At 36.4% G+C, this 20,626-nt stretch overlaps 1 protein-coding gene across 1 annotated transcript in view; it reads right to left on the bottom strand.

Annotated features, from left to right (window-relative positions):
* LOC114543765 overlaps nt 1-4,400 on the bottom strand; it is a 19,077-nt gene extending 14,677 nt beyond the window's left edge. The window contains exon 1 of the mRNA XM_028562614.1: nt 4,306-4,400. The gene's annotated coding sequence lies outside the window, so the exon portion shown is untranslated. The remainder of the gene's footprint in view (nt 1-4,305) is intronic.
* Nucleotides 4,401-20,626: the final 16,226 nt, after the last annotated feature.

Here is a 20,626-nt window from a genome sequence, read left to right on the forward strand (position 1 = left end):
AAAAATTCGTGTTTATGAAGTCATTTTTTGTTACACTTCGATGTAAGCAACCGAATCTCAGCTGTCTGTGTTGCTTCTGCTGATTTTTTCATAGCTGCTCATAATGCCTTAGAATGCGTTCTCCTTTCTCGAACGCAAAAATGGATGCAAACTCGTGATTTCACCTAGCGTACAAATCTGTGAGCGAGATTGAATGACAAGTATTTTTCCAACTCAATATTAACGAAAAGCCGGAATCTTTAAAACAAAATAAGTTAGGTTTGGATCATGCTGGCCATCTAAGCACGGAAATTGAAGATGGAAATCGTCGATTAGTGATTACATGAATATATCGTGTATTTGAATTCAATAGACCTTTACTACAGACAATGATGGTGAGTATTTCTACATTTCTTCAACAAATTTCCTTGTTAGGAGAACTTATTAGGTTGTACGTTAATAGCAGCCTGTGCGAATGTGTAGCTAATTGCAAAATTTCATCGACCATCAAGTCGCGCTTGTCATAATAAAAAAGTTCAAAAACATCTGCAATCATGCAGTTCTTGTAGTGTAACTTTAAAGTGTCCATAGACGCACCGGCTACCAAAATTATACGTTTACTACGTACACAAAGGTATACATGTATGCATGATAAATAGAAATTCAAACTAATTACATTATCCATCCTAATGGGAAAGAGCCGCTTTGCTCTTTATCATTCTCATCATTCTTAATTGTTATTCTTTGAAATACCACTGAACGATTTGCGTATCTACAGGGTGTCCCAAAAAAAACGAAAACTATTGAAATCACTCATTGTTAAAATTTGAATGCTGTGTTCACGAATTACAGCCCGTGGGGATTTAATGCAACTTATAAAATGCTAAATGCTTTGTGCTGCTAGAGAAAGGGGACATGTCGAAGCTCATGGTCCTTGAGATGCACATTTAAATAATGTTATCCATGTTTGTAAATTGTAAATATTGTTGATAAATATCATTTTGCGAAGAAGCAAATTTTACTCCATCATATGCATGCATAAAAATGACTACATGGCAAACATTTATACACCTATGGGTCCCAACAGAGTGCTTAAGCATTCAAACTCTAACAATTGCATTGTTATGGGTGATTTCAATAGTTTTTGTTTTTTCTGGGACACCCTGTAGACTTTACGCATCATTTGTTCACTGTGGTTCTAAACGAATATGACTATCAACTTGATTTTTGTCCAGTAAAATCTGAAAGATGCGAAATTCTGGGCTTGACGCAATGCGACGCTAGATCGTTGAAGAGCGCATGTGACCGTATCTATATCTACGACAGAGCTTTCTATCGCAAGAGTTGTGGTGCACTACTCGAAATCTTCGGCTAATTTCCCGTACGCGGTTTGATTTCGCTCGCATGATACGGCAATTCCTCCACAAGGCACGAATAAACCGTTCTTTTTACGCTGTTCGATGAAGTTTCATTCCGTAACACACAATTATTACACCCTAATATAAGCTCTATGGTTATCATATGAACAACAGTTTAAGAATAGTTCAACACAAAGTGAAAGACATGTTTGTATTTAAACAATATCATGCGGTTGAACTTAAAGTACGATGTGCTTCTGAATATCGAACAGCATTTATTAGCAGTTACCATCAGCCAACAGTGTTCGAAACAAACGCTCTGAACTTTTCGCGCAATTTAGACACGTAACTCGACACCTAATATCACGATGTATATATAAAGAATAACACTGACCAGACCTGTCATTAGCCTGATGATCGCTCCATACCTTGAAACTCCGAGTAGCTACTACTCTTATAATAAATGAATATATTTTCGCTCTTTTATATATATATATATATATATATATATATATATATAAATATGTATATATATAAATAAAATTATACCGCTACTTACCTATATCGCGACAGTTATGTTGAGATACCAACATGCAACCCAGCGTTCGTGATTAGATCTCTTTCAAATGTTTCAAATGCATAATATTTCATCGTAGTATAATGTGTATTGTTAAACTAATTACTAATACTTGAATGAATTAATAGCGGTCGATATAAATGTGTAAAGATATACATAACACTTTGCGCAATGCACAGAAGAGTATATTATATTATGGAGAGAGTTATTAATTGTTGAAAGTCTTATCGAAAAAACAACCTAACACTACATATCATCATACCGAAATTATGTTCACTTTACAACACTGCTTGATGTCTGAATCCATTTGAGCGCAAAGAACAAAAATTGTCTCTTCATGCATGTCCTGAAATATCTAACCGTGAAAAGCAAACCGTGGTCTTCAGGAGAAAGTAACCTATGCATTGATCTTGATTAGGTTTTCTCGACAAATAGGATCAGTTCAAAACGCTACAGTCGAAAAAAAATTAGTGTTTATGAGGTCATTTTTTGTTACACTTTGATGTTAAGCAACCGAATCTCAGCTGAGTCCCTTCCGCTGATTTTTTCATAGCTGCTCATAATGCCTTAGAATGTGTTCTCCTTTAATTGTCGAACGCAAAAATGGATGCAAAACTCGTGGTTTTACTTAGCCTATCTGTGAGCGAGATTGAATGACTATTCACACGTATTCACACATATATCCCCGGAATATTAGTAGTATTCCGACGTGAATACCTGTGAATAAAACACACCCCATATTCTCACCTAAAATATGTTCGAATATTGCGTGAATATTTTTTGAGGTAGGATATTCTCACTTGGTCATATTATTAAGTGCTGTTGAATAAGTATAGAATAAGCGGGACATTATTCACTGTAAAAATTTGCTGATAATTTGTCTATAGTGCCAAATATTCATATATAGCCTTGTTGTGATTCCGCATTCGCCTGCTAGACAGCTATAGTGTCAGCTTTTGAAGATATACATTACATTATCGAGAATCGAGATTTATTTAGGGTCTTTGATCGCCAATAAACTTATATAAACACATGACCAGGACCTATATTTTCTGATTTTCAATGGCAAATTTTGATCGGATTTTTCCTCCTTTGCAATGCCTTCATTTTTAGTCAATATTTTTATTTTATATGTGGTTGCAGGTATTCAGATCCTGTGGAGATAGCTATGCCCTCATTGTAGGGTTGTTGGAGGGCGCCTTTAAAAAATGAGGTGATTGGCCATGTGGCAATGATGAAGATTGATGATTGGTGACATTTGATATGATTCCTTTATAGGAATTGTGGAATGCAGAATATTGTGGATATAATTGGGGATTTAAAAATTATATTGATGAAATGCTACGAATATGTGTTTGTTGTTTGGCAAAACGCGGGTGCAATATGGAAATGTGTGAAATGCGTTGGCCAGAATGAATGCCGGTTATTGCCATTCTGGTCAAGTCGCTTTCGTTTGTTTTTCGTTGAAAACTGTAGTTATGTTTCATCAGGCTCCAAGCATAACTAGGGAAAGCACGTTTCTAACCTGCTAGCAGTTCTTGGAACGACGTGCTCGCATATGTGATTTGTGATAATGAGCGGAAATTGTGTGACGTGAATTCGTGGTGAGATCGGTGATGATGATGAAGTCCAAATATGCATGAGCATGCTGTTTATCCGTGTGTACAGGGTGTATATTAAGTGTAATATTCTAAAATTCATATTGTTCATAAGCTCAATAGATTTTATGCCCCTGGGATTTTAAAATGGCTTCTAATCGTACAGTTCAACTGCTAATGGTCAAATTAATCAGCCAAACTAATAATGGTGCAGCTTACAACCGAACAACGAGCTTTTATTGTCGTGCATGATAACTTGAATGCTAACTGTCGACCTTGTAAAATAATTGTAAATAGAATTTTACTCGTTAAATACTTTCATTTCAGCTCGTTGGTTTACGCACCCGACTTTGTTTACCGACGATTGTGCCGCTAGAATATGATTACAAGCTTTCTCGCATCCCAGGGGCCAAACGTCTTTTGTGTTGTAGAACAAAGAGGATATTCATGAATATTAAGTGGTTGCGTTTTGTTTGTTACACCCTGTAGTGGGCTGTTGGTTTGCTGTTGAGGGCTAATCCATGAATTGATTGGTTTCTGTTCTCTGAATTGATTAGCTCCATAAAACATCCCCAATGTGTGGTGATTTTGTGAGGAAGGTTGGTATTCAATCCCACGTGTATTACCGTTATTAAAATAATTATAAACCGCGGCATGGGAGCGTACCGAGGAAAATGTTGTTTTATTTTGGCCCCATCTCTGTGAATATGATATCTAATACGGCTGGTTAGTGCCGGCCGGGAACTGTTATGTTAGGAGTTACAGATGTAAATATTTAAATGGTCTTACTTACCCTTCAATTCGAAGAAAAGCAAGCGTCCAGATGCTTACCGAAGTTTGCTTGAGTGTTAACGCGCAAGAAATGTAAAATGAGTGTGCTGTGTGACATCGAGGTTGTGAATCGTGAAAGCGAGGCCGAATTTGTTTCGGGGGGGATGGTGTTGGGGGTGCTATTTTTTTAAAAATTATGGCTATTTAGGCCTCCGAAACCGATCTTACGGTTGGAATTGTATGTGGTTGTGGGGTTGGGTTTTGTTTAAGGTTGGGGTTAGGGTTCCACTTACGGTCCGGGTTAGGGTCTCGTTTGAAAAATGGGTTGTGTGGTTTGTGTTTCCACGTTGTGGAAGCACTGGCAAGGATAGGGGGAGAGTTTGGTTGATCCGGGGGATGAAGAGGGGTAGTGGTGGATTGTTTGAGTTATTGCAAATGGCGGTCGGTTTAATGACGTATAGTGTATTCGAAATATATAATTACGAGTTCTCTTTGGAGAACGTTCGGAGCGATAATTCAACTCATGTGTGTGTTTGTTTCAAGGTGGATTTTGGAGTTACAATTGGACGTGGTGATGAAACTGTATCAAGGTCGTGATTGAAGAGACTGAACGTGTGTTGTATTTACAACAGTGCTCGGTGAGCGAATCAAATGAATTATTTACATGATATTGCTATGTGACTGATGGTGGTTCAATATTATGATAACTATTTGTACAACTGTATGTTTATGGCCGGCATTGTATGATTTGATTGTCTGCCATCCATGCCATTAATGAATGTATTTTTTATACATATTTTTTGTACATATTATTTGTTTATGTGATCCTAAATGTTTATTCGTGGCAAGGTTGTGTTGTCTAAGGGGTCCATATTTGTCAACGTGGCTGCAGATGGTTTGTAGTTTGGTGAATCACTCCAATGTGGTCTCCATGGGTGTGCTCTTTCGATTTGTTGGTTGTCGCTTGATGGAGCCGGTTCTGTGGGTTGTGTCTGGGTAGTGGAGATATTTGATCTTTGGTCAAAGGTGATTTGGGATGGCCCATTTGTTTAATTGATGGAGCTAATCAATTCAGAGAGCAGAAACCAATCAATTCAGGGATTAGCCCCCTATAGCAAACCAACAGCCCACTACATACGGATAAACAGCATACTCATGCATATTTGGACTTCATCATCATCACCGATCTCACCACGAATTAACGTCACACAATTTCCGCTCATTATCACAAATCACATATGCGAGCACGTCGTTCCAAGACCTGTTAGGGGGTTAGAAACGTGCTTTCCCTAGTTGTGCTTGGAGCCTGATGAAACATAAATACAATTTTCAACGAAAAACAAACGAAAGAGACTTGACCAGAATGGCAATAACCGGCCAAGGCATCTCACGCATTTCCATATTGCACCCGCGTTTTGCCAAACAACAAACACATATTCGTAGCATTTCATAAATATAATTTTTAAATCCCCAATTATCCACAATATTCTGCATTCCACAATTCCTAAGGGAATCATATCAAATGTCACCAATCATCAATCTTCATCATTGCCACATGGCCAATCACCTCATTTTTAAAGGCAGATTAAAAATCTTAACAGCTTAGAAGTCCAAGCTAGACTGTGTTTTTTAAGTACATGAAAGTAATTACATATATATTCAACAATGCACTCTTCGTTTTGCTTGACATACTCCAAGAGCAATGATGTTTCATATATACTACAACAGCATTGCTCGTATAATAATAAGTGTATACCACAACCAGCTGCCCAACGATTGAAAATCATAACAACTTAGAAGTTAATGGCAGGCTGTATGCAACCAATTTTTGATAATTTAGATAATTTGCAATTAATTACAGAAATAATAGATGTATAAATGTTGTAAAACATCACATGTACATGATCTTTTAAGAACTGTACAAAATCTCAAAAAATCTTATCATGGCATATGCTATATGCAAATTAATATCGCAACCTAAAGATCATGTTTGTTCATATGGATATCTTTGTTCATAGATAAGTTTGAAGAACAAAAAATGCTTAAACATTCGCACAGACTGTCAACGCATAACCCAATAACTTTTTATCACATGCTTTATAAGGTAATTCGAGAAAGAAATGTAGAGAACTCACCACATGGTCATTAGGCCATAGGGTATGGTCTATAGGCCAACTATTGCACTCAACTACACAATATTCAGTCACTCACCGAAGAGGTCCTTTTATACGCACAAACGGTATTTGCTTGTTGGGATCAAAATTTGAACAATAATAAATGAATCCTTGTAATATGGTTAATATTCGTTATCATTCTAAACTGGTGAACAAGTAACATAATGTAGCGTGTGCATCTCGCCATGCAATCTCATTTCTGTTTTGCGCATTTTTGGGGCCCCTCTTTTTCCTTATGTATATAAATGATCTCCCCAAATGTTTAAACCATGCTACTCCCCGGCTGTTTGCCGACGATACAAACCTTACAATAGCCAGTGAGCATATCCAGGAAATTGAGTCAAGAATGAACAGTGAACTTATATGTATAAATGAATGGCTACTAGCCAATAAACTGAGCCTTAATGTCACAAAAACAGAATTTATACTTATTGGCTCAACTCGCAAATAAATAATATTATTACACAGCCAGATCTCAAAATAAATGAAGCAAAAATTAAACAAGTCTATAAATTAAGCTACCGTATTTGGGGTAGAGCTTGATGATAAATTATCTTGGAATGAACATATTGATCGACAAAGTGGCCAACAAAGTTACTTCGGGAATAGGAGCCATTAGGAAAATTCGTGATTTTGTAAACCGAGACACTTTAATTTCAATTTATAATGCCTTAATCAATCCTCATTTTGACTATTGTAGCGAGGTGTGGGATACCATGCATGGTATCGGTCTTTCAAACAGGTTGCAAAAACTTCAGAATAGAGCTGCAAGGGTAATCATAAACTTTAGTAACGATATTTCTGGACCAGAAGCAATAAAAGCACTAGGATGGGAAAATCTGGAGACTCGTCGAGCCAAGTCTAAAGCTAAAACAATGTATAAGGTTCTAAATAATTTGGCTCCGAGTTCGCTTACGAAACTGTTTGAACATAAGAGAAACATTACCAGATACAACCTCAGGGGTTCCTCCACCTCGCTGCAATTACCTCAGCCAAAGACTGAGAAACTAAAGAAAAGTTTTCATACGATGACGCTAAAGTCTGGAACTCTCTACCTATGGATATGCCTTGTTCGGATACATTGACAATGTTTAAAGAAAGAATTCGTACTCATACAAATTAAACACTTCTAGGTATAAATTTTAACTTCCTTATTCTTCTTTATAACTCTCCATATTCCATACTTTTATAATACATGTAAGTTGTTTACGTAGTGTATTGTAGCGTGGTGTGTTGTATGTAGTGGTTAATTGTCTTGTATAATAGTATTTATAGTTAATTGTGTATATGTTTTTAAATGTAAATCACACGCCCCTCGTGGAAATCAGCTTAAAGTTGACGGGGCTAGCGTGTGACTTTTAAATAAAGTTTTACTACTACTACTACAACTACTACAATTTCTTCATGGGAATCGTAGCATACAAATACTCGCTGGCATGCTCTTTAACCGCGACCAGAGTTTGAAGACTTTACTAAGCCCTTGGCGTTCTTGATTCTCTTCTTGACTGACCCATATTTTTTTTCGCTAAAAAGCTTTCTTACAAGTACGAATGCGCGATCCTCAATCAATGTTTATTAACTTGAAAGCGCGCTTTTTGCGCCAAATTATTTATAAAATTCCACTTCTATTTTTGAGCATTCAAAATAAATTTTAACAAATGTCAGCTTCAGAAATTATCTTGTGGAAACACGGATTAAGCCAGAGGTGAGATATAAGATATTCCAAGTGTGAATATTGGTCGAAATACGCGCATATTCACAGCATATTCACACTTAGAATACTTAAGAATAGGCTATACAACAATTTAAAAACATAAAAATTATACTCTACACTACTAGTAAAAAACATCTATATAATTTACTATTCATTTAAGAGACTGGATATTATAAACGTGTCCTTATATATATATATCTGTTTGTACGATAGTTAGGAATGTAAAATTGTTTCGAATTTCTAAGATTGCATGTACATATCCGGAACTTTCATAGGTAAAAGATGATGGAGTTCATGGTTTTCATCGTTAAATATTAATTTAAAAAGTTTTTTGCACAAGTCTTCTCTTCTCACCCACAAATGCTTCATATCAAGAGTAGCCAAAGCATCTTCATACGATAGATCAGGAAAAATGATACGCATTGCTCTATTTTGGATTCTTTCGATTATGTCTAAGAGGTAATCGTTACTGTCAAGACCAGACTTCTTGAGTTGCTTTAATAGATAAAGACGCTTGGCAGCTTTCGTCGTTATTTTATCAACATGTCCATTCCATTTTAGATCTTTGCTTATCAAAACATTGAAAATGTTCAACGCCGCGCCACCAAATTCATCCTGAACTACCCAGAAAGTAATGTATCTTACGCCAACAGACTCAGCCAACTTAACCTGCTACCCCTGGAATATCGAAGATCTATCAAGGACATTACTCTATTTTATAAATTCAACTCCGGTACTATGTATATCGACTCCAAGGGCATTTTCTCTCCAGTAAACTGTGCTCGTTTAACACGTAATTCTAGTTCACATAACTTTAAAACCAAGATATCACACAAACAAGATTATTTTAGATTCTCCTTCTTTCCACGGGTGATAAATTTGTGGAACAAGCTACCGCATGATACTAAAGCCTCTTCATCACTACAATCACTTAAAACAAGGCTTATACTTCAATCTAAAGATACTCTGCAAAGTTACGTTCCTCCATAATACATAATACTTAGTAATAATAACTTCTGTTTTGTAATAATGTAAGCATATGTGACCGTCCGAGTTTGTTTGTAAAATTTCTGTATATGTCTGTACTAGTTGTATTTTAGTGTATTTATTTTTAGATAAGGAGACAATTACAAATTGGGACTTATGTCCTGTTATTGCCTCCTGTCACTGCTGTAACTTTTAGTGACTAACTAATTAAAAAAAAAAAAAAAAAAAAAAAAACGCCCAGTATTGTTGCCTCTTTGACTCGAGCAGTGATTTGTTCTTGTATCAAAATAGGGGCAAAATCAGGTTCGCTCTGTTGGGAATTAATTACCATTTCCTTGCATTTAGACGGATTAAGTTCAAACTTGTTGCGTTGGGACCAATCCACAATAGAATCTGTTACTTCTTGGATAGAGTTGGTATTAACTTGATAAGTGAGATTCTCCCAAATGCTGGTGTCATCAGCATATTTAATCATGTCACCCATGAACTGGTCATCTGAGATCGAGAGGTCATTAATCATTACTAGAAATAACCACGGACCAAGCTTCGTCCCTTGTGGAACCCCAGCATTAACTGGTTTCCACGTAGAAAAACAGTTTGAATTAAGCTTCACTCTTTGGAATCTTCCACGTAGAAAATTGACAATCCAATTTAGAACCGATGGTTTCAAATTAAGTTGTCGTAACTTCTCATAAAGTATATTATGATCTATAAGATCAAACGCTTTATGATAGTCCGTTAGAAGTGATCGCACAGACCCACCCGCCTTGCCCACTGTCTCTGACCAACGATGGATCAAAGAAATCAATGCGAGGGTGGTATTTGATCCTGGTATAAACCCGTATTGATTAGGATCAATACATTTCATTAACGTCGGTTGAAGATCCCTCGTGATTGCAAAATCCTCTACAATTTTACACAAAGTTGAGATCAATTAGATGGGCCTAAGATCTTTGTTAATGTCTAACACTTGTTTACTTTTGGGGATCGGATAAACATTTGCCAATTTCCAAACCAAAGGCAACCGGCCATCTTTAAAAGAACCATGCATGGGGAGAGGACATATATATTTTACATTATATAATCCCCGAGGCGGTCGGAGCACCGTGCGAGGGTACTAATTCCGCCCGGATTAGGAATTACACCCGGGACCCGGGAGAACATATAGCGGAACCCAAAGTCGCCTAAATTTGTCATGGACGTTCAATGGTCATGGTACTTGTGCGCACGCGCAAAATTTGAGCGAGTGACGACTGGGAATTAGCAACTTGCTGATTGGCTAAGACTTGTAATTTAGCATTGTTAAAAAATAGAAGGTCAATATCGACGAGGAAATGACCCTTCGGTAACACAAAATTACTTTTCCTGTCATGAGGTGACAGCCCATGGGATTTCCTCCCAAACAATAGTACTGTCGTACAAGGTACAAGTGTCACGACTCAAGAACATAAGTTCTACGCGGATACTAGTTTATTTCAATCGTTTCTTTAATTGTTATAAAAATATTTTGCTCGGTTAAGCACTTGAAGCCTTATAAACGTCACGAAAAGCTTAATTGAGACACGATTCACAAAGTAATCATTTGGTAATTGTACTTTAGGTTGATAATAAATATTCAAGTTGTGAACAAGTTTTAACAATGATCGACTAAGAAAAAGACCAATTCGACTAGTGCGTCAACGCTCTTAAGTAAACAAAATATGAGAGCTGGACCGAGCTTCTAACGCCAACCCACACTTGTAACCTAAAACGTGGATTGGATACTGTGGATCACACCACTTTGCATATGGCGTCTTCAAGATCCCCTCAATTTTTATTATAAAAGGAGACGCTCAGCACCCGAACATTCAGTGGACTAACGGAGCAAAAGCCATATGAAAAGTTAAAGAAGCTCAACATTACAGAACCAACGATGTAGACAAGAACAGTAACGACGAAGATCCAAGAGAAGAGGAGAACGAAGCAAGAAGAGAACATAAATGAATATTAGTTAACCTATTGTAAAGATCTCCTACCTCGCGTATAAGAAAGAAAATATAAAACCATTTAACAAAAGGATTGATCCGGCAGCTGTGACTGGTCTTAGCGGTCATGAATTGATACGTTTTTGGGTTCACACGATGGGAGATCGTGTGCGCCTGAGGGCAATTTGCCAACAAGAGGTGGCTGAATTTGAAAGTGCCCAAATTGGCAACAATTCAGCATTAGCATTACTAGAGCGCGCTACGTTGTTTGGGTTGCAGTCCACTTAAAAAAGAAAGCTCCAACGCTCTTGAACTAAGAAAATGCTCTTCGCATTATATTTGAAAAATTATTGTTTTTCGTTCTGATCATTTTATTGTATCATTCGATGATTTTATTCATTTAGCCAATTATCCCCTTCGCACTTGGCGAGGGTATTAACTCCAACTGGAGATTTTGATTATGCCTGGGAATGCAAATAGGAATGAAAGTTGTCCGCCATTATGTCATGGAAGTAGGGCGTTTTTGTATATCATGCGCATGCGTACATGAGTTTAAGACAAGTTACAACGTTTACACACGTGAGATTGGCTAAATTAAAATTTGGGTTCACGTCAGCATAACTGATATTTTGAATTATAAAACTTTATTTTTTTAAAATTATATTTTTTATTTGGATGGTCTTAAAAATATATGAAAAATTGACTCGTAAAATTGATTAAAATATAATGTAAAAGATACCTTCGGATAGAAAAAACTTTCATTCAAATGGATGGTAAAAAATCTATAATTTTGAAGCATTTTTGGAGTGTTTTTAAACAGCTAAATGGGTAGATTTTGTATTTTAAAGCATGCAAGTATTTTGTAAGCTAATATTTGGATTTATCAACAAATGTATGACACCTCTTTGAATTTATTCGTCAATTTCGTTGAAATCATTTTAATTATTTTTAAAGGTGAATCTGTTTAAAAAGTAATTGAAATTTCGCTAAAAATTTTGGTATTTAAAACTATTTGTACAATTCAGACTATACTCGAATTTGATAGCTCCTGAGTCGACTTTATAATTATACCAAGAAATAGGATTTTATTTTACGACTTCGATCATTCAGCAGAAACGAGTATTGTGAAATTTCAGTGATGGAAATATATGTTTATTGGTTCAGGCGAGGGGACTTTGCATGCAATGTACTTTTAGTCAGTATGAGTAAAGTGCCATAGTCAATAATGAAGCTTTTCGAACTTGTACTTTACAAGCATGACGTGACATATTTGGTCAAGATACGTCAAATAGAACAAAGACATAAATTATAATGTTGGCAAAATGCTGTTTCCATTTACAGAAATCCAACGTGAGATAATTCAAAGCATTCAAAGGTTTAATACGTATAATTATAAGGTCCAGCTTGACTCAGAGCCTGATTATTCCATTTATCCCATTATGCCTTTCGAGCGAGATCACGAGGGAAATTTGAATACTTAGCGAAACAACCTATTACGCATATTAAAGAAATATTGTCTTTTATGGAAAATATGGCATTTGTATCTTACTTTTAACTTTATATATTACCGATAAAGATATATATGGACGCTTAGGATGTGAGAAAATATACACTATGTCGGCGCAAATTTGTGGTATTTCATAAGGTGAGTTGATGTTTCATGATGTCATATGCCAACATGCTGATCGAGTGTGTTATTATTTACAACGTATATGCCTTTATTTGATAGCCTTCGTTAGCCTTATTATAGGTCAAGAATTTTATTTGGCTCTTTTTTCATCGTGTAATCATTTGCGCCATGATTTTCCGTGTTATTATCTGTTTTATTTAGTTAAATAATTATCTATAGCACGAATATAGCTAAACAATACCTTAGAATTCCTCAGCAATTATGGCCTAGAATACCTCCTAGGAGCAAAATAGAATAGTCCAATGTTGTGATAGATATAACTAAGGAGCAGAATGGCAGTGTTTCGGTTAATGTCTTTGTTTAAAATGTGGGATAAGAGTTGACAGTGGCGTAGCCAGCCTGATTATTTTGTCCCGCTATGTAAAATTCGAATTATTATAATGATTCATATCTTTAGAAACTTTTTTTTCACATCAATGAACACCAAAATATTAACATACCGGGACAAATCGTCAGGCTGGCTACGCTACTGAGAGTTGAGTTGTATTTTTCAGATTGACACTAAATCCAGAGGGGTTAATGTAACATTGCTTCTGCACAGCGGGGTCGAGACTGTCCCAAAGGGAATAAATTGTGCATCAGAGTAGTAGTAGTAGTAGTAGTAGTAGTAGTAGTAGTAGTAGTAGTAGTAGTAGTAGTAGTAGTAGTAGTAGTAGTAGTAGTAGTAGTAGTAGTAGTAGTAGTAGTAGTAGTAGTAGTAGTAGTAGTAGTAGTAGTAGTAGTAGTAGTAGTAGTAGTAGTAGTAGCAGTAGCAGTAGCAGTTGTAGTAGTAGTAGTAGAAGTAGTAGTAGTAGTAGTAGTAGTAGTAGTAGTAGTAGTAGTAGTAGTAGTAGTAGTAGTAGTAGTAGTAGTAGTAGTAGTAGTAGTAGTAGTAGTAGTAGTAGTAGTAGTAGTAGTAGTAGTAGTAGTAGTAGTAGTAGTAGTAGTAGCAGTAGCAGTAGCAGTTGTAGTAGTAGTAGAAGTAGTAGTAGTAGTAGTAGTAGTAGTAGTAGTAGTAGTAGTAGTAGTAGTAGTAGTAGTAGTAGTAGTAGTAGTAGTAGTAGTAGTAGTAGTAGTAGTAGTAGTAGTAGTAGTAGTAGTAGTAGTAGTATAGTAGTAGTAGTAGTAGTAGTAGTAGTAGTAGCAGTAGCAGTAGCAGTAGCAGTAGTAGTAGTAGTAGTAGTAGTAGTAGTAGTATTAGCAGTAGCAGTAGCAGTAGCAGTAGCAGTAGCAGTAGCAGTAGCAGTAGCAGTAGCAGTAGTAGTAGTAGTAGTAGTAGTAAAACTTTATTTAACCTCGTCAACTGTAAGCTGGTTTCCACGAGGGGCGTTTGAGCAACATGACTTATACAATTATATACATTTACATTATATACAACATATCTTCAATACACTACATACAACGACAGATATAACTACAGGACATGCACAAATAGTTAAGTTTAAAATTACAGAACAGTTAGAAGTAAAAATTTAGAAATCAGATATTTAGAAAGCGTGAGCACAAATTCCATTTATAAAATTCGACAATGTATCCGAATTACGCACATCTGCTGGTAAAGAATTCCAGACTTTAGCCCCGTCATAAGAAAAACTTTTCTTTAGCTTTTCTGTTTTCGGCTGAGGCAACTGCAGCGAAGTAGAAAAACCCCTGAGGTTATGATGAGTGATATTTCGTTTACATTCAAACAATTCGGTAAGCGAACTCGGAGCCATATTATTTAGAACCTTGTACATTGTTTTTGCTTTAGACTTGGCTTCTCGAGTCTCAAGAGTTTCCCATCCTAACGCTTCTATTGCTTTGGGTCCAGGAATATCATTTCTAAAATTCATTATTACCCTTGCAGCTCTGTTTTGAAGTTTCTGAAGCCTATTTGAAAGTCTGACACCCATGGTATCCCATACCTCACTGCAATAATCAAAATTAGGATTAATTAAGACATTGTAGATAGAAATCAAGTTGTTAAAAACAGGAGTGAACAATGTTGTGCGCGCCCGGTGAACAGTATTGTTAACAATGTTGTTGAAGCTTGTTGATTCATCAATGTTGTTGCAACTTGTTACAACAACATTGCATCGTGATTGCAACAACATTGATGATTCAACAAGGTTCAACAACATTGTTACTGATACTTTTCACCGGGTGGGCACATCACAGTGGCGTAGCCAGCCTGACGATTTAGTCATGCTATGCAAATTTTATGTTTTTATCATTATTAATTTCTTTAGGAATTCATTGTTTTCACAGTCATTGAACACCAAAATATTAGCATAGTATGCATGACTGTAAATTGTCAGGCTGGCTACGCCACTGGCACATCATCGTTTAAAGGGGCTTAATTTCGGGTGAGTTAAATTATACACACTTCAAATTCAAGCCAGGAACAGCGGATGGAAACCTACCTACATAGAGTGAAGTGCCAAAAATCAAAACCGATTTACCGTCACCTATATTCCTGGCATTACAATCCTGTACACATTAACCACGCTTACTCTTGTCCGCTGACTCCGTAGCTCAGTCGCAAGAGCATTGCACAAGCATCGCAAAGGCGTTGGTTCAATTCCTGCCGGAGGACCTAACTTCACTATTTCGCTTTGCAATGCCTGAGGGCTTGTCGTACATTGTTTAATCCGATTACATAATCTCATGCAGGAATCCAAAGAATGAGTAAACGTGGCTTTACAATGTATTTATTTTATTATTTATTTGTTGTTGTAATTGCCGCCTCGCCCGAACTTAACATATTTGTCGAGAAAACCAAATCAAGAGCAATGCATTTCTCCTTAATACCACGGATTGCTTTTCACGGTTTGATATTTCAGGACATGCATGAACAGAGAATTTTTGTTCTTTGCGGTCTAATGGATTCAGCTTTCAAGCAGTGTTGTAGCCTTTTAAAGTGAACATAAATTTCGGAATAATGATAGTGTTAGGTTGTTTGTTCGATAAGTCTGTTAACAACTGATAACTATGTCTCTATAATATAATATACTCTTCCGTGCATGGCTTTATGTATATTCACACCTTTATATCGACCGCTATAGTTAATTAATTCAAGTATTAGTAATTAGTTTAACAATACACATTATACTACAATGAAATATTATGCATTTCAAACATTTGAAGCTAATCAGGATTACTGGGTTGCATGTTGTGATCTCAACGTAACAGTCGCAAAATAGGTAAGTACATATGAATGTATATGTATCGGTTTGAATTTTTCGCACTTCACTCGATGTAGGTAAATTCTAGAGGTTTAAAGGGTCCTAATTTCGAGTGGTATTATACACACTTCAAACTCAAGCCTGGAACAGTGGATGGAATAATGAGTCAACAATAGGTCCTCCGGCAGGAATCGAACCTACGCTCTTGCGATGCCGGTGCAGTTCTCTTGCGACTGAGCTTCAGAGATAGCTGAAAAGAGCAAGTTTAGTTAATGTATATAGGATGGTAATGCCGGGAATAGGTGCGGGTAAATCGGTTTGTATTTTTGGTACTTCACTCGATGTAGGTATATTATAGAGGTTTAAAAGGTCTTAGTGTCGAGTGGAATTATACACACTTCAAACTCATGCTAGGAACAGTTGATGAAAAAAAATACGTACATAGTGTGAAGTGCCAAAAATTAAAACCGATTTACCGTTATACCTATTCCCGGCATTACTATATGCCACAAACATAACCACGCTTACTCTTGTCCGCTGGCTCTGACTGTAGCTCAGTCGCAATTCCTGCTCAGATTCCTGCCGGAGGACCTACCCTGACTTTTTCTCTTTGCAATGCCTGTGGGCTTGTCGCGTACATTGTTTAATCCGATCGCATAATCTCTTGCGGGAATCTAAAGAATGAGTAAACGTGGCTTTACAATGTATTTATTTTATTATTTATTTCTTGTTGTAATTGCCGCCTCGCCCGAACTTAACATATTTATCCAGAAAAAAATTCAAGAGCAATGCATTGGTTACTTTCTCCTTAATACCACGGATTGCTTTTCACGGTTTGATATTTCAAGACATGCATGAACAGAGAATTTTTGTTCTTTGCGGTCCAATGGATTCAGACATCAAGCAGTGCTGTAGCCTTTTAAAGTGAACATAAATTTCGGAATAATGATAGTGTTTTGTAGTTTGTTCGATAAGTCTGTTAACAACTGATAACTATATCTCCGCTATAGTTCATTAATTCAAGTATTAGTAATTAGTTTAACAAGTATGTTATTTAAAATACGAGCGGTGAAATTGCACAAGAAATTTTTTGCAAATATATAATTTAATAATCGGTGTAATTCATTACCAGAAATTTGGGACAAGATGGCGTCTTGCATTGGGATAAAAACAAACATGGCGGCCAAATTTCATGCGAAACAATATGGCTTAATCACAAAACTTTAAATTACGCTTCCTATGTGTGTTTTTTTCTTGGTTCGGAGTTCGAATTCTGTAAATCGCTCAGAAAGGAAGAGTTATAACAAAAAATATTCACTCACTAGCAAATCCTCTAGTTTCCTGAGTGCGATTTATATACAAGTCCAATTTGAATGATTCGGCTATATAAACCATAGTAATATCGGTAAACATGCTCTACAATCTGGTCAAATACACCACTTTCCTTTTGGACGATGCAAAGTTCGGAGTTGGAAATGTCTTTGGTTGTGATATAGCTACCGATATAACTCATAAATATCTTCGTATTTTTTACCGCCACGGTTCCCACAGCGTTTGAAATTTCATGATTTTTCAGTGTGTTAAGCATCCGGCCATATACATTTGAAGCATAATTATAATTGCATAATTATACCATCGAGCCATTTTATGAAATTTTCACCAATTCCTTGGGTCAAGAAGCGGACGCTGCCCACGAACGCGGACGCAAAATGTCTCAAATTTCTGGTAATGTACTACATAAGGTAGTAAGCTCTTTTTTACATTACGATACTTACCACTTAGACTATGACAAATATCTCAATTAATATTGAACGAAACTAATAAAAAGTATAGTAAACTAATAACGACCTGAGGGCCTTCGTCAGGAGAGTTAGTATGAATAGTCATACATAAGGTTAATTCTAAACAACTGAAATCAGTATAATTTATTTCAATATTTTTATACATTAGTGTGTCATGTGTGACTGTGTGTCACTCCTTCGCACTGAGCGGAACGGTTTGAACTGGGTGGCCTGTGGCAATCGGGCCCATGCGCGAGTTTAAGACGACGTGGGAATGTGCAAAACGTAGTGAGAACGTTGCAGAGAGAGAAAGCGAGAATTGTGCATTGTTTTGTAGTTTTGTCTTATTAAATATTATCAAACATAGCCTTTTAAGAGAGTATTAGTGTACCGGCACGGATTCTAACGCTAATAAAAATGTACGCATGAAAATTTATATCATTCAAAATACCAAAAAAATTGAACGAACACTCTTTGTTCCAATAAGCTTTTCGTGTTTTGAAATTCTCCAAAAGTTAGTAAAACTGCCGTCACTCAACACGAAAACTTTACCAAACTTGTAAATTTAAAATTGCTGCGAAGCATATTTTAGCCTAGGCCTGGTTGCTACGTTTTGAGCGATTTTGTGAATAAATACGCGATTTTCTAAAAAATCTCCAAATATACATTATTACATTAGCCGCCTATACGCGTGCCGCGCACGTGCCATACAGTCTTTCAATATAAAGCTTCTGAACATAAACACCACAGTAACAGTTAATAATCATTTAGGAACCTTGCGAACCTAAATGTTTTTCGATATTCAGAACTCCAAGAAGCACAACACCCCTTAATTTCAACTGCATGATAATGTTTACATACGGACATGACTTTCACTTTGTGTTACACTCTCGAATTCGCACTTATATTAAAAGCTTTTGTTCATATGATAACTTTAGAGCTATTAGGGTGTAATATGTGTAATGTGTTCGCGAATGTAACTTAATTCTACAGCGTCAAAAGAACGGTTTATTCGTGCCTCGTGGAGGAATTGACGTATCATGCGAGCGAAATCATATCACGCATCAGGAAATTGGCCAAAGATTTCGAGTAGCGCACCACAACTCTTAGGCCTCTTGCAGAAGAAAACTCTGACGTAGAGTAGATGCGCTCACATGCGCTCTTCAACAAGCGTCACATCCAGTCAAGCATTACAGTTTTAAAATACTATTATATATTTAGCGCCAGAACTAGCGACTATGAAGAAAACAATGAAAAAATTAAACCAAAACAAAACAAAACCTAGGCCATTTTTCCAACTCCCTCGCTCAAGCCGGAGTAATAACAACTAAATCGCATGCATTTAAAGTGCCCATGTCATAAAATTGGAATTTAGATTTTTAGAATCTTTGTTTGAAATGAGCTAGTAAGTTCTAAATCAAAACTGAAATTGGATTTTTATTTTTCGAGTTATTGCCATCTAAACATTGATTTTGGTGGAATGAAAACTCTGAAAACCGCGCAAATGAGACTGGTGCGAAACAAGGTGTTTGACGTCACAATAGGAACTCGTTCGACGCGACAATTTAGTAACTCTATTGCATAGAGTAATAAGTAGAGGCTAACTGCGCAAAAAAGTGGTTGTTCTTACTTAACAGACAATTCTGTATAAAGTGACTCATATATTATAAAAATGTGTTGTGAAATGGCTTTAATAATCGTACGTTCCTAGCAACAGTCGTGCAATAATTGCAAATACGCCATGAGTCATGACCAATTGAGTCACTGTGTTGTAAACACGTTAGGCAGAGTTAACAGATAAAGGATTTACCGAAGTAAATAACGTCTCAAAAGATGCGAGTGCGCACATTTTAGTAAAGACAGCTAAAGAATGTTGGTAAAAAAGATGCCATAATAAAAGCGAAATGTACTGGGTTATATTTATATGCACATGATTTGATATATTTCTTTTGCGCGAGACGTGTTAGATTTCTCAGTTAATATTGATAACTCTAAGTCTCTCATTTAACTATTTTTTTTGAAAGCGCATGAAACTCCACTCATACTCTAGCTCAGTTGATTTGTAATGAAAATAAACCAGAGAATCACACAGGCATGCGTGACTTAACTACACATAAACACATTGTAGAAATACCGGCACTCATGAGCCACAGGAAAACCTCAATCGTAATGCTATTAATATAATATTTATATAGGGCAGTAAAATGTATTAAGGGTCCGCGTCCGCCTTTTATCTACACCCGGGTGAACTGTATGTGCGCAATTACGAATGACGATCAACTAAGACGAAACTTTAGAATTAAGTTAAGTACAATTGCCAGATTACTACCATAGAATCTATTTGTAATTTGATTACTGTATATCTAGCGTAATGATATTAAACGGAAAGCAAGTCGCGCAATCAAGATAATAAGAAAACATTTGCTATTTACTGACGCCTACGATCAAGTCTTCGTTGTAGTTTCGATGCCATGATCGTTGCACGATTGCTCCATTTCGCGATAGCTTTTCAGCTTATCATCGGCATCTGGTTCGTTAATGTATGGTCCGAAGTGTTCTTACTGCCTGACAAGGCTGACATTGACATTTTTGGCATTGCATTGGCAGGAAAACATTCTGATCGGTGTCATTCCTTTGGTAACTTCTCAATAGCTAAACTTGATGAAGACATATTTCTGCCACGTTTAATAACCGAATTTAGCTGGCATAAAATCTCTTCTCTTGTACTACATACTATTATTTATCTAAAGGCGCAATATGCGAGTTCCTATTGTGACGTGTTAGTTACCAGTTTCCGACTGTCGCGGATTTCAAAAACTTTTGCCGTTAAAATTTGAAATTTTCAAACTTTATTGCTTTATTTCTCCGCGAAAACAAACTCAATTTCAAA

This window comes from Dendronephthya gigantea, unplaced genomic scaffold (assembly GCF_004324835.1).
Source record: "Dendronephthya gigantea isolate DGI-Jeju-01 unplaced genomic scaffold, DenGig_1.0 000546F, whole genome shotgun sequence".
Taxonomy (NCBI): Eukaryota; Metazoa; Cnidaria; class Anthozoa; order Malacalcyonacea; family Nephtheidae; genus Dendronephthya; species Dendronephthya gigantea.